We start from the raw sequence: 12807 nt of genomic DNA on the forward strand, positions 1-12807 counted from the left end.
GGGGAATGAATTATACAATATATTATTTGCTTTCGCACCTAAATAATCAGACTTAGCTTAGCTTCGCTTCTATTCATTTATAATTAGTAAAAGTACACTTGATTTCAACAAATGGAGTCTGGTGGTTTTCTTTCCTGATTTGTGAATGAAAAAGGGCTGACAATTAAGCTAAGTCTCACTTTCACCCCACCCGGAGCTACAACCTACCGAGGGGGGTGTCCTCACAAGAAGAAATGTCTTTGCAAGTGAGTGACCAAGAGGAAACTGAGGGGGCGACGGCAGAACCATCTTTAACTGAAAGGCTGTCTGGACTAAGAATGGAAGAGCCTGCTTTTTGTCCCTGATGGACTTTGGGTGCGGGGCAAAAAGAGGAGTTGGAGGAGTTGGATGCTGGAGTCACGAGAAGGAGACAAAAAAAAAAAGTCAGCGGATTGGGGTGCCGCTGGGGAAGAAAATTACAAACTGTCCCACGCCATGAGGCTCCTCGAGGAAGCTTGGTTTGAACGCAAGAGCTGTGAAAGAGCCGAGGAAAGGGAGCAGGCTGAAGATCTTGAGCAAAGGTACTCAATGCATAGGTTAAGGGAGGGTGAAGAAGCCAAAGGGGGTTGGGGGCAAGAAATCCAGAACCAGCCTCCCCCCCCCTCTCACACCTGACATTTGGGAGAATTATGATTGGACTGAATACGGGATGCCAAGGGGAGGGGAATGAATTATACAATATATTATTTGCTTTCGCGCCTAAATAATCAGACTTAGCTTAGCTTCGCTTCTATTCATTTATAATTAGTAAAAGTACACTTGATTTCAACAAATGGAGTCTGGTGGTTTTCTTTCCTGATTTGTGAATGAAGAAGGGATGACACGCTGGAGAAAGAACTTTGGGAGATCTTTGGGTGATAGTTTTCTCCTGGATTCCTCTCTGTCCTGCCTTCTCTGATCAACCCAATTGCTTTCCCCAGCATGCGATAGCTTGATGGATTCAGAACTCAGTCATAGTAGAGTATCCAAAATATCTGTCTGCCTCCACAGAGTGTATTGCTTTTTATACAGTTTTTCACAAGCAGCAAAGAGTATATGGCAACAGCATCATTATTGGCGTATTCTTCTTGTCAATCTCTAAGAACATCCCAGCCGAGATAGAGTCTCACATATCTAGATGGTTCCTGGTACTGCCTGGTGGTGCTAATTAGGTGAGCTCATAGACATTTGAGGTAAACAGTTACTGAGGCGTGGCACTTTGCTACTAATGGCCTCTACGTAACCCTTATATGACCTCTATCTCTACAATAATTTTCTCCTGGATTCCTTATTGTCCTGCCTTCTCTGATCAACCCAATTGCTTCCCCAGCGTAAGATAGTTTTCTCCTTGTTTGGGCAGATGGCCACTTGCAGCCTCGAAGCCTCAGCTAGGTGGGCAAAGGAAGTGGGTGGGCGGGGCAAGCAAGCGAGAGGACGACGACCAGAAGGCGGGGGGAGCGAGCAGGGGGTCAGGCCAGGGGAAGGCGGCGTTCCAGTACGGGGCCTCCGGAAGAAGGGGTACAAGAAGGCACACTAAATTTCACCAACCTGAAACCCACCCTTTTGCTAAAGTAAAATTGCTTCAGAAAATACCTGCAGTGTCTTGTATTTGTTTTTAATTAGAAGCTCATTAGAGGGACTCTGTCCACAGATGCACAAAAATGCACTGTGTTTACATGAGTAATTCATGAAAAGGCATGCTTTATGACAATTTAACATTTTAGTATTATTAAAATGCATTGCATTACAATATCCCTCAGGAAAGTTACCACGGTGACAAAAGCTCTTTACATAAATTAACAGAATACCTTATTTAGGATAAATGTTTAATTGCAAACTTGATTCTGAGAACACTGCCAAACAAGTGAGACAATTGTAAAAGCAAGCTGTATATAACCAGTTATATTCCATTTACGTCTAAGCAACTCACATTGTAGGTTAAATAACAAATATTAAATAGTTATATAAAGGTAGTCTTCAAGATATGATGGATCACTTAACAGCTATTCAAAATTAGAACAGCTCCTTCAAATATACAAACCTGTTTCAAAATTAAGGCAGCTTTAGCGCCCTCGTGGTCATTCCCCCTCTCTGACCAACCACAGGGATATTGCAGTGCTTCTTCACCCTACTACCCTCATCCAACTCTGAGGAGACTACTTGAGCCTGCTCTCTATGCCTCCTAGGAGTAGTTGCCATTTTCAGTGCTTGGGCAATTTCTTGCAGAAATGGTAGCTGCTTTTGGAGTTTTCTGCCCTGATCAGCTGGTCATCGGAAGATTGAAAACTTCTCCTGACTCTTCCTAGTCTTTAAGAAGCCAGCCACTTGCATGCAAAGGCAACAACTTCAGAAGGCACTTTTCAAAACCTTTCCCCAACACATGCAGTAAATGGTCAGGGCAGAAGCTGGCTGCTTGGAAAGCTTTTTCTGTTTATCTGACTGCCTTTAGACAAGTACTAGGTGAGTCCTAAAGGCAGTCAGACTAACAGTAAGAAGCTTTCTGAGAAGCCAGCTTCTGCCTTGACCCTTGCGGTGAATATATGCTCTACCCAGCTGAACTTTTTGAGCTGAATTTTTCTTTAGTTCCTTAACACAAGCTGAAGAAAAAAGTTTTTTTACTTGCTTTTTTTGTTACCCTCTTTTCAGGCATAGAGTAAATTTAGAAAATGAGATAAATTAAAATATCAAGATTTTAGAATAGAGGTAGAAAGGTTAGTTTCAATACCCAATTGGTCAGGGAGGGAGGAGATCAACAAGTATTTCATTTCTCCCCCCCCCCAGCTTTTTTCTGCTTTATTGAAGAAATGTGGATGTCTGTGGGAGGCAGAGGGTTACCATATTTTTTGGAGTATAACATGCACCTTTTCCCTCCAAAAAAGAGGGTGAACATCTGTGTGCATTTTATACACTGAATACTGCGTTTTTGGCCTTCCTTCACAAAAATGGTGCAGAGGGTTTGGGAGGCCTGCAAAGTGCTCCTGGGGGCTGAAGAGGTCAAAAGCAAGCAAAAAAACGGGCAGTTTTTTGCTTGTTCACCCCCCCAGCCCTCAGGAGCACTCTGCAAGCCTCCCAAAGGCTATGCATGCCCTGTTTTTTTGCAAAAAATGGGGCATTTTTTGCTCGTTTTGGGTGGGAGCCCCAGCCTCCAGGAGCACTTTGCAGGCTTCTCAAAACTCTCTGCATGCCCTGTTTTTCACAAAAAACAAGGCTTGCAGAGGTTTTGGAAGGCCTGCAATGTGCAAAAACTTTTTTTAAAATTTACCTCTTCCAAATCTTGGTGCGTCTTATACTCCAAAAATATGGTAAGTAGGGAAGATTTTGAGACCTTCTTACTGAAACTGCTGCTTTGGCATGCAAGCAGCTGATTTCCCCAAAGCTTAGGAAAGGTTTGCAGTCTTCCGATGGCCAGCTGATCAGGGACAGAGGCCCCGCCCACAAGGCCATCTTCATCAGCCAGCACAGAGGCTTATTTGGAAGCTTCTCTGATATTGGAACATGGCACTAGTCCCTAATCTAGCTGGGCTCTTCCCCATGCTAGCTGGTTTTTTGTTTGTTTGCTTTTTGCTGCTTATCTGCCTCTTTTATGGACCCAGCTGGATAGTGGGCCTTCCAGGGCCTCCCCGATCCACAAGGTGCCCTATATGCTTGCTTTCAATATCCTGTGTGTTCATTTAATGGTGGTATCAGGGTGAGCAGGGGTGGGAGTCATTATGCAAAGCTGTCTGACTTAATGGTTTTCACCACTTGCAACTGTAATAGAAAGGCTCCATTATGGTCATAGGTTGAAGATTGCCTTTAGTCACTTGAAGTATATAATTATTGTGTCAGAGTTTGACTAGACATCACAGAATGAGTAATATTGTTTCTCTAGGAGCATTAGGGTCACATTTACACAACATACTGAGTGGGACTGCATTCTGTTACATCAACATATTTTATTTAAAAAGGGATAAAGATTTTATTAATGCATCTTTTATCCATCCAGCTAATCTGAAAATACTGCCAGTACCCATGTATACAGAAGGTGACTATTAACTAATGACAAGAGGAATATCACTCCAGTACATACTTTACATCCCAGCACACTCAGATGTCCTACTTCAACATTTCTTTTTTTAAAGCTAGAAACAATCACACTACTGCCAGTTCCATCCATTCCTATACACTGGAATGCAAATGCAATTATACTTTATACGAGATAAAAGAGAATACACAATATACAGACCATATACTGTAGCTCCATAAAGCTTTCTCAGCCCTCTTTTGAGCCTGGAAATTCAAAACCCATCCAGAAAAATAAAGTCTCTTTCAAAAATAGCCAAAGTCAGGACCCAGATCATCCAAACACTGATAATAACAGCATTCGCTTCTTGGGGCTCAAGGGAGAAGCATGGGAATGGAGTTCAAACTGCCCAAGAAAAAGGGAGGAAAGTAAGTTTCAACCTCACATAGCTGACATGCAAAATAATACTAGAGGCAAAAAAGTGGAGGCTCCCATGGCTCTTTCCCATATTGAGAAATCTGCCCAGAAGTTATTTAACCACTCAGCCTTTACAGCAAATTGGACACACCATGAGGCATTAGTCCTCCCACACCCCCAGTATAGGAAAAGTGGACATTTTCTTGTTCATCTATATTTCAACATTTTTATAACCTAAATTACACATGCCGCAAACTCCTGGCAGTGTTTATTTAAGTATCCTTGTACACAATAAAACTGTATAAGACAAAAATCCTCCCCGAGAAATAATTTGGGATATAGACAGGGTCTGCGGTACTAGGAAAGAATTGTTATGGTTATTTAAAAATTCCGCAAACCATTAAATTGGAGCATAGGGTTTTATGTTGTTGTATCAACCTCATTTGAATGCAATCCACTCTGCCTAATCAAGTTCAGGGCAAGGATGAAGTTACAACTTCCAAAACATCTTAGGGAGTTATTTACACGAGCAAGATTCAAACAGCTTGACACAATGGTCAGATATGGGAGATTCTATTCTATACCCTACAATGAGTGTCTCTGCATTTGCGGAGCAGCAGGGTAGAAGACCTGGCTCACATCCTATTTGATTGTTGCTTGTATAAGGGGATGAGAGACAGGTACCTTGGTCTATATACCAAACGAATGACCCACTGGGATCCCCATATCAAAACAACTTACCTTATGTGCGGCTAGAACCTGAAAATAACATTTAACCCAGCACAGTACTTAAGCAAAATGGTTTGATTGAGATCTCCATATGCAGACTGATTGGGGTAGAATGCAAGGGTGACACCAAAATACAATTTTATCGTATTTTATCTGTATCTTAAATTATTACATTGTATTCCAATTTCATTTAAGACTATATTTTATTCCAATTACATTTAAAATTGTATTTTATCAAATTCCATTTTAAATTGCTTTTATTACATTTTAGTAATAATTTGTTTCTGGAACTTTGCAGTTTGATATGGCCCAAGGGCTAATCAATAAAGACTCAATGTCAATATAATAACATGCATTTTAAAAATTAAAACTGGTATACCAACTTTTAATATTTCTTATAAATATAATTTTAGTGGAATTACAGTGTGATTATTAAAAATTGTAGAAGAAAATAGTATACATTCCTAATATTTAACATTTTAATGTCATGAATCAAGCAAATTAAAGATTACTGAAATATTTTTAAATACTTCTGCTTATTAGTCTTTCAATAAAATTAATAAAAAATTCTGCAGTCTTTTTTAAACAATATGATGCAAAAGGTTATTGATTTTTATTCTGCAAAAAGGCATTTTACTTAAAACTTATATTTTTAATGTAGACACTTTTTTAAAATGTTCAAAACTCAACACATACACACACACAGACATATGACATTTTAAATCTATTATGTGATTACTGAATACTGTAAATCTTACCCAAGAATATGTGAAATAAGATTATAAACATGCTTAAGGGAAAAGTAGAAGAAAAGTTAGGGTATTCTATTCCTATGGCAGGAGATCTCAGACTTTGTGGTACTGTGACCCACTAATAATAAATGATATTGTGTGACTTCATGAATAAAACTAATAATTGAAGAGGGGGATTCACTATGCAAAGTAGGAACAAAACATGGAATGAGTGTTGCCAGTGTTCCCACTAAATATGCATACTTCTGGTCACCTTGAAAAAAAACCAGTGACCTTCCCAATTTGTTTACAATCCCCACCCATTAATTGTAACTCGCTGTTTGAAAATGTCTCCCTGTGTGAGCCAAATTATGTACTATGATACAAGAAGTACTGGATTAAAAAGTGAAACAAAATTAGCCAACCTGCGTTAACTTGGTTTGTTGAATGTACTATGTAATCATAAGAACATCTCTATTCACATTAAATTGCCACTTGCCTTGTAGCTGCACACCTGAAGGAAAGCAAATCATATCTTTTCCAATTGCCAAAGGAAGAAGCCCAGGGAAGTAACACTCCCTCTTATCAGGTAAAAATAATCCAATCAAAATTGAAAATAAAGGCTTACTGAAGGCTTGTTCTTTTGTTCAAATATTATCAGATAAAATTCTGCTATTCTTTTTTCCCTCAACTCCCATTCTTTTAAATTTGTAAATCTTAGGGACGGTTCTAATCTTTTTTATTTAATCAATGTGAAGCATTTTATCTTAGCCTGAAAAGCAACATATTTATGCATGAAGAAATGGCAAACCAAAGAGAGCTCTGTGAAAAGCAAAGGTGAAGAGCCAGCTCTTTGCAACTGCCCACAAGTGTTCCAGACAGCTGCTCCCAATGAGATTGCAAAACAGTGGTCTCTAGCAGGTTTACAGCTCTGGGAGACAAGGGAATAACCACCTTGCTCAATCTAAGTTGGCATCTTTGAAAAGAAATATGCAGAAAATAAAATGTAATTTATTTAGACCATCATATTGACTGAAAAGGAATCCTTTGACTTTTTAATGTATCAGAAAATATTCTGAATGTTTTACTAGTTCTATACACATTTAGAATTTGTGATTAATTTGATACCTTGTTAGCTTGGAGGCTCACAAGAGAACACTGCATTACTGAGTTATTGTGAAAAAATACAAGGAACCTAGGAGATCTAGAAACATGCTTAAAGTTTTATACTATACAAATAAAATTGCTTATATTTTTAAAAAGCTGTACCTATTTAAATAATTTTAAAAAGCACCTCTTGAAAGTGTTTGATGTAAAAAAAATTGCTAGGCACAGAATGCCTATAGACAGTCATCAATCCGAAAGTTATTTGGATTGTTTTTAAAATCTGGATCTGCTTGCTCTTCAAACCCTGAAACAGAGAGTAACCAAGGAACAAGCACACAGACAGGGAGCCAACTCCAGAATCTATTTATCAGCCCCAGTTGAAGCCTCGGTTTACCAGAACCGCATTTTGTTTATTATTAATAAGGGTGAGGAAAGCAGCGTTTCTGTCCACATACCCTACTACGCCATAATGTGATTCGTCTGGGTCAAGCTAGCAAGTGTTGGTCAACCGGACATCAAACTGCTCCTGAATGATCCCCTCCCGCTTCCACAGAAGGCTCAAAAGCAACACTTCTGAGAAAGGAGGCGCCGGACTGACTCGTTTGGTGAGATCAGTGCGACTGATTGAAGATTGAAGACGGCCAAGATCTTTGAATATCATGTCCATTGGAGCCACCCCGAAGGGAAAGCTGGAGATGATGGCCACGAGTTTGACACCCCTGATCTACAGGTATGGCAGATTAGGCCTCCTCTCACAACACAAACACATGTTTATTGCTTTTAGAAAGCTATGTGCAGGCTACCTACTGTGTGAAGTACAATTCTGAATTAGCGAGATGTAAGTTTTTTCCCCCAAAGACATCTCAGAAAACAGGATGTATAATATAGATACTGAGGAGAGTTATAAGGCAAAACAAAGACGCATCTGGAAGGGACCAACTCGGGGAAAGCGAACGCATCTCAAGTTAGCGCATCTCTCAAGCCGCCACGGAGCAGACCTTCACCGACCTTAGTTCTCGCCGACACCCGCCAAGAGCGCTTAGACATTTGTAAAAAGAACCCAAGCGCGCAACGCCGACTCTCCCGCCTGCCGTCCCCGCTGTCGCCCGCTCCCCTTCGAGCCTTGTCAGGCCACCAGTGCCCACAGCCACCCACCCGCCTCGGACCGCAGCCTTCGCCGGGACTCCACTTCTCCGGGGACAGGCGGGAAAGGGGCGCCTCCTTCCCTTCGCCGCAGCCTTCCTCCCGCGCGCAGAAGAAGGGAACGGCGCCCGCAGCCAACTTCTCCCCCTTCCTCTTTCAAAGTCAAATCGACAAAACCACCTCAGACCCGAAAAAGGCTAAATCAGCGAAGCGCCCGGACGTGGCGGGGAACCGGGAAAGAAGCAGCCGAAGCGGCCGCCGAGAAAGATTCCGCCCTCACCTTCTTCTTCATGAGGCCGACTGCCCTACAGGTGGCTAAGAGGCAGCCGACCGGGGTCCACCCCTGCCTGGATTAGCCGGAATTCCAGTCCCGAGAGTAACAGCCAGGCCTCGCTCGGGGCCGGACCCTGCCCAAGACAACTTCCGAGGCCAAACAGGCGACTCCTTCCGGGCCAAAGAAGGGAGAAAGTGGGCGTGGTCGGCCGGTCTCCCTAATCGCGGCTTCTCCGTCTTTGCCGGTGGGAGTGGGGAAGGCGCGCCTTTGGCTGTCGCTACGGAGGGTTTGGGAATCACGGCGCGAAAAGCGGGGCGGAGGAAGGAAATTAACCCCTTTCAATTCTGGATTGAAATTAACCCCTATCAATCCTGGATTACAAAATCCGGACCATCCTTTGGTGGTCCAGGATTGATAGCCCGGCGAGAGTATTATTGGCTAATTCATCTCCTACCAAAATAATTTGCTTCCAAATGAACAGAGGCATTTTGCCTGTAATCCCATCAAGACTTTTTCCTGGGAGTAAATAACATCCCGCTAAACAGAAGTTTTTAAGTGCTGTTCAATTAAACATATTATCTTAGTTATTTCAATGACCACATGCCATTCTCTTGCCGTCAATCCTAAAGCAAATGACTAGTAAAAAAGCTCTGTTTAGCTTGTTCATGAGGTTTACTAAATTATTGATGGATAATGTCTCTATAGTCAGACATGTTTTTTATTATTTAATATTCATTTTTATGTATAAAGTGTACTCACAGATTTAATATCTGGAATTGTTAAATACAATCTGGTTAAACTACTATATATCATTTATTTAAGAGATTTCTACATCTGCCATCACGGAGCATAACTATGAGTGCAGTTAAACTACAAAACCATAAACTGAAAAGAGAGCTAGTTTAGTGTGGTGAAAGATTGAGTTCTAAGCCTTCTTTAGGAGGAAAAATACAAGGTAACTTTGGGTCGGTAACTTTTGCTCAGTCCAATCCATCTCACAAGGCGCTTGTTTTAGAGAAAATAGGCAGGGCAGGGCATGAAGTATATTCATTTCCTATTAAAAGTAAGAATAAAAATATAGTAATAACACTGACTCAAAAGACAACAAAAAAGAAAAAAAAACCGAACCTAAAAATCCAGTGTCTCAATCAGTCTAGAATGCCTCAACAACTATCCGATTTCTCACCAACTAAGTCTTGATGGCCTTTCAGAAGGCTAAAGGTGGGGGCCTGCCAGATCACTGGGGAGTGGGTGTTCTACATTAGTTAGAGGCAACCACAGAAAAGGCAGTTTTGTGCAAGAGCAAATACGTTGCTGTTTTAGAATAAGTATTCTGGTTTTGTTTGTTTTTAATCACTTGAATTAAAAATAGATTGTGAACATGGCCAGAGTCAAGTTATCTTGTTGGAATCTTTTAACAACATATTGTTAGATTCAGAAGGTAAATTCAGTAATAATCACTTCTCCATGAGTAGATTTTGCAGTGCAGCCTTAAAATTTCTCACATTACTGTATCTATGGTTGGGGCCTGCATTAGCTTCTCTTTCTTCCAAGCCATCTCAATTTTGACCTGTCATGACCTTATTATTCCAGTCTTTGCACTCTTACAGGAAAGAACTCTTATTGTGTGGTGTTTTTGTCATGGAAATTAGACTGCATAGACTACATATTTTCACCTATGACCCATATTGTTTTAGCAAGTAGCCAACTCTATGTAGTTCTAAAGAGCAGTCAAGCAGCATAACTTGTTTTTACTCAGTGGAATATATCTGTAAAATAAACTGCTCCTTATTCTTTCCCATGCTGTTCTTTGGTTAGCTGGAGTAAGACTCATTCCTCTGCTAGATAATTTCCCACAATTCCTGTGAGGTCATCTGAAAGTGGCACTTTTGCACATGAAAAACAGGGACCGTATTAAAGGAGTATAATAGCACTCTGTCTCCATTTGAGACCTCACACATTTCTGAGCTTTAACTACCTTCCTCTGGCAGAATGGTAAATGGTAAAGAGTTGTGGTACCTTAAAGACTAGCCAGTTTGATTATCACATAAATTTTTGTAGATTACAGCCACTTCAGCAGATGAATGCAGGAAATTCCTGTGAGAGCAACAATAGCCATAGAGAAAGAAAGTGGATGGTGAGAATAGAATTACATTAATATCCAAGACAAAGAGAGAAACAGAATAAAGTAATGGGGTATGTTCTCATGTGATCCATGTAGCAAAATCAACAAAAATTGTGGTTTAAACACTAGTTATTTGCTTACTACTTATGTGAGATTTATAATCCTCAAATTTTTAAGGCATCTCTGGAAATGGAGAAAAATCTGTAAACTGAAAATGTTCCACATCTACAATACAAAAATATGGCTGCCACTCTGGGGTAAGCTAATTGTTTCATTTCAAAAATCATGGTCAAAAGACACCTGGTTAGGTGAAGTATGCAAACATTTTTATAAATCATATTATTATCCCTAAACAACAAATTGTTGTAAAAATGGACATTAGCGAATGTTGATTGAATTCATTTGAGGCAAACGTTTCCATGTTATGCTCAGAATCAATATAACTCAAGTTACAAGTTCCCTTGCTAAATGTGGGTAATTCAGTTGTGCCAAATTACTTTAGTACTGAATCAGTCTGATTCCATCTGTTGCATAGGAGTTTGCACAGAATAATGGCAAGTTTTACATTTATTTCAATACTATACAGTTACTTCCTGGGGCCTAACTTGGTGTTTCTGATGGAGAAAGTAGAAATACAACAATACAGGGCGGGGCATAACCTTTTCCTAGGGGGTCACAGCAACACTTGTAATAACAACACAAATAATTCATACACCATTCGAAAGCCCATCAAAAACTGAGTTTATTGACACGATTTAATAGTCAGTATGACCACCATTAGCCCTTCGAACAGCATTCAAACGAGGTGGATAAGAACACAACAAATCTTCAAACAGTTCCGTTCGATTTTCCAGATTTTTCAACACAGTTTCCAAATTCATTCTCAAAGTTTCAACCGAATATCGATTTTGACCTTGCTCCTGAATCATCAGAGCTTCCACTTCATCCTTAATTATGGCCCCAATGTTCTCTGCCGGATTGAGATCTGGCGAATTTCCCGGCCAGACGTCATTGCCCCAAAATTCGACATTGTTTTCCTTTAACAATTGCTGAGTCGCATTTGCATGCATGCAAGGAGCTTTGTCATGAAGAAAGACAGCCTCACCAACCACCAAGACATTGTCTGGATCACTGAGAAATGGAATGACATTCTCCAATAAAATTTTCTCACGGAAATAACTGCCATCCCAGGATTCCCCTTTATCCTTCAAAACCCAATGCAGTTTCTTGGCTGTGAAAATGACGAAAATCCCGATGCAAGTCGGATTGCGAACGATTTGTCGATATCGTTCATGTTTGGCGATGTCGTCGACGTCTTTAGCCCAAATTCGATCGTTCTGGAAATTCGGTTTTCGAATGGCATAAACGAAGAATTCGTCAGATGGCGCCAAATGAAGAAAATCTTCCTCGGTCCATTCAGACAACCAATCGCACAACCAAAGCCGATCTTGAACGTGTGTTTGAGTTTTCAATGGTTTGCAAATGACGTGGAATGGCTTCAAACCTTCTCGTTCTCGATATCGGCCGATTGTCCTTTGATCAACTCGTTTTCCACGAATTTGAAGGATTTCTTGGGCCACTTTTCGGTTTCCTTTTCGTTGTTTGCGACTGCCAGTTGCAATGATGGCTTTGCTTTCTTGGGACAGTTGCAGAGGACGCCCTTCTCCAAATTTTGTGAAACATTCTTGGGCTGTTTTGTTCCAATTATCAGTAACCCAATCCGGATGACGTTTCAATTTGTTTGCAATCCATTTTCGATTGATAAACGTCGCTCCAGCATCGCGAGCCTCTCGAAAGGCAATGCATTTTATTCTGTCAATGATCCTTTGTTCTTCCGAATCGAATTTTCCAGCCATTCTTAAAGCAAATTTAACATTTAATAGCTCATTCAATTCAGTTTTTTATGGGCTTTAAAATGAGGTGTCGCGGAAGTTGTAAACTGCTGTCGATCTTGCTGTGACCCCCTAGGAAAAGGTTATGCCCCGCCCTGTAGAACAGAAACATAATCAATGGCTAGGATATATTTCTGTTGTTTCTTCAAAGAACATCATGTCAACAGTCAAATATGTTACTTTGCTACTATGAATATAGCATCTTTCTCTTTGATTATGGGCCGAGTTGATGTTGTCTCTTAGCAACTATACAAGATCTGTCCCGAAATTGGTCCTTCAGGTTTTCCTGTGCTGCATCATTGCTACTGTAATCAAAGTGCCAATTGTTACAAAACAATTGCTACAGTCAATCCTACCTAGCTCAGGTT

The 12807-nt window shown here is 40.6% G+C and overlaps 1 protein-coding gene across 1 annotated transcript in view; it reads right to left on the bottom strand.

Moving 5' to 3' along the window:
- Positions 1-8570, bottom strand: part of FRS2 (fibroblast growth factor receptor substrate 2) — a 49410-nt gene extending 40840 nt beyond the window's left edge. The window contains exon 1 of the mRNA XM_014056102.2: positions 8429-8570. The gene's annotated coding sequence lies outside the window, so the exon portion shown is untranslated. The remainder of the gene's footprint in view (positions 1-8428) is intronic.
- Positions 8571-12807: the final 4237 nt, after the last annotated feature.

The sequence above is a fragment of the Thamnophis sirtalis genome, unplaced genomic scaffold (assembly GCF_051295495.1).
Source record: "Thamnophis sirtalis isolate CommonGarterSnake01/CBP01778 unplaced genomic scaffold, rThaSir2_p1.2 scaffold_9, whole genome shotgun sequence".
In the NCBI taxonomy this organism is placed as follows: domain Eukaryota; kingdom Metazoa; phylum Chordata; class Lepidosauria; order Squamata; family Natricidae; genus Thamnophis; species Thamnophis sirtalis.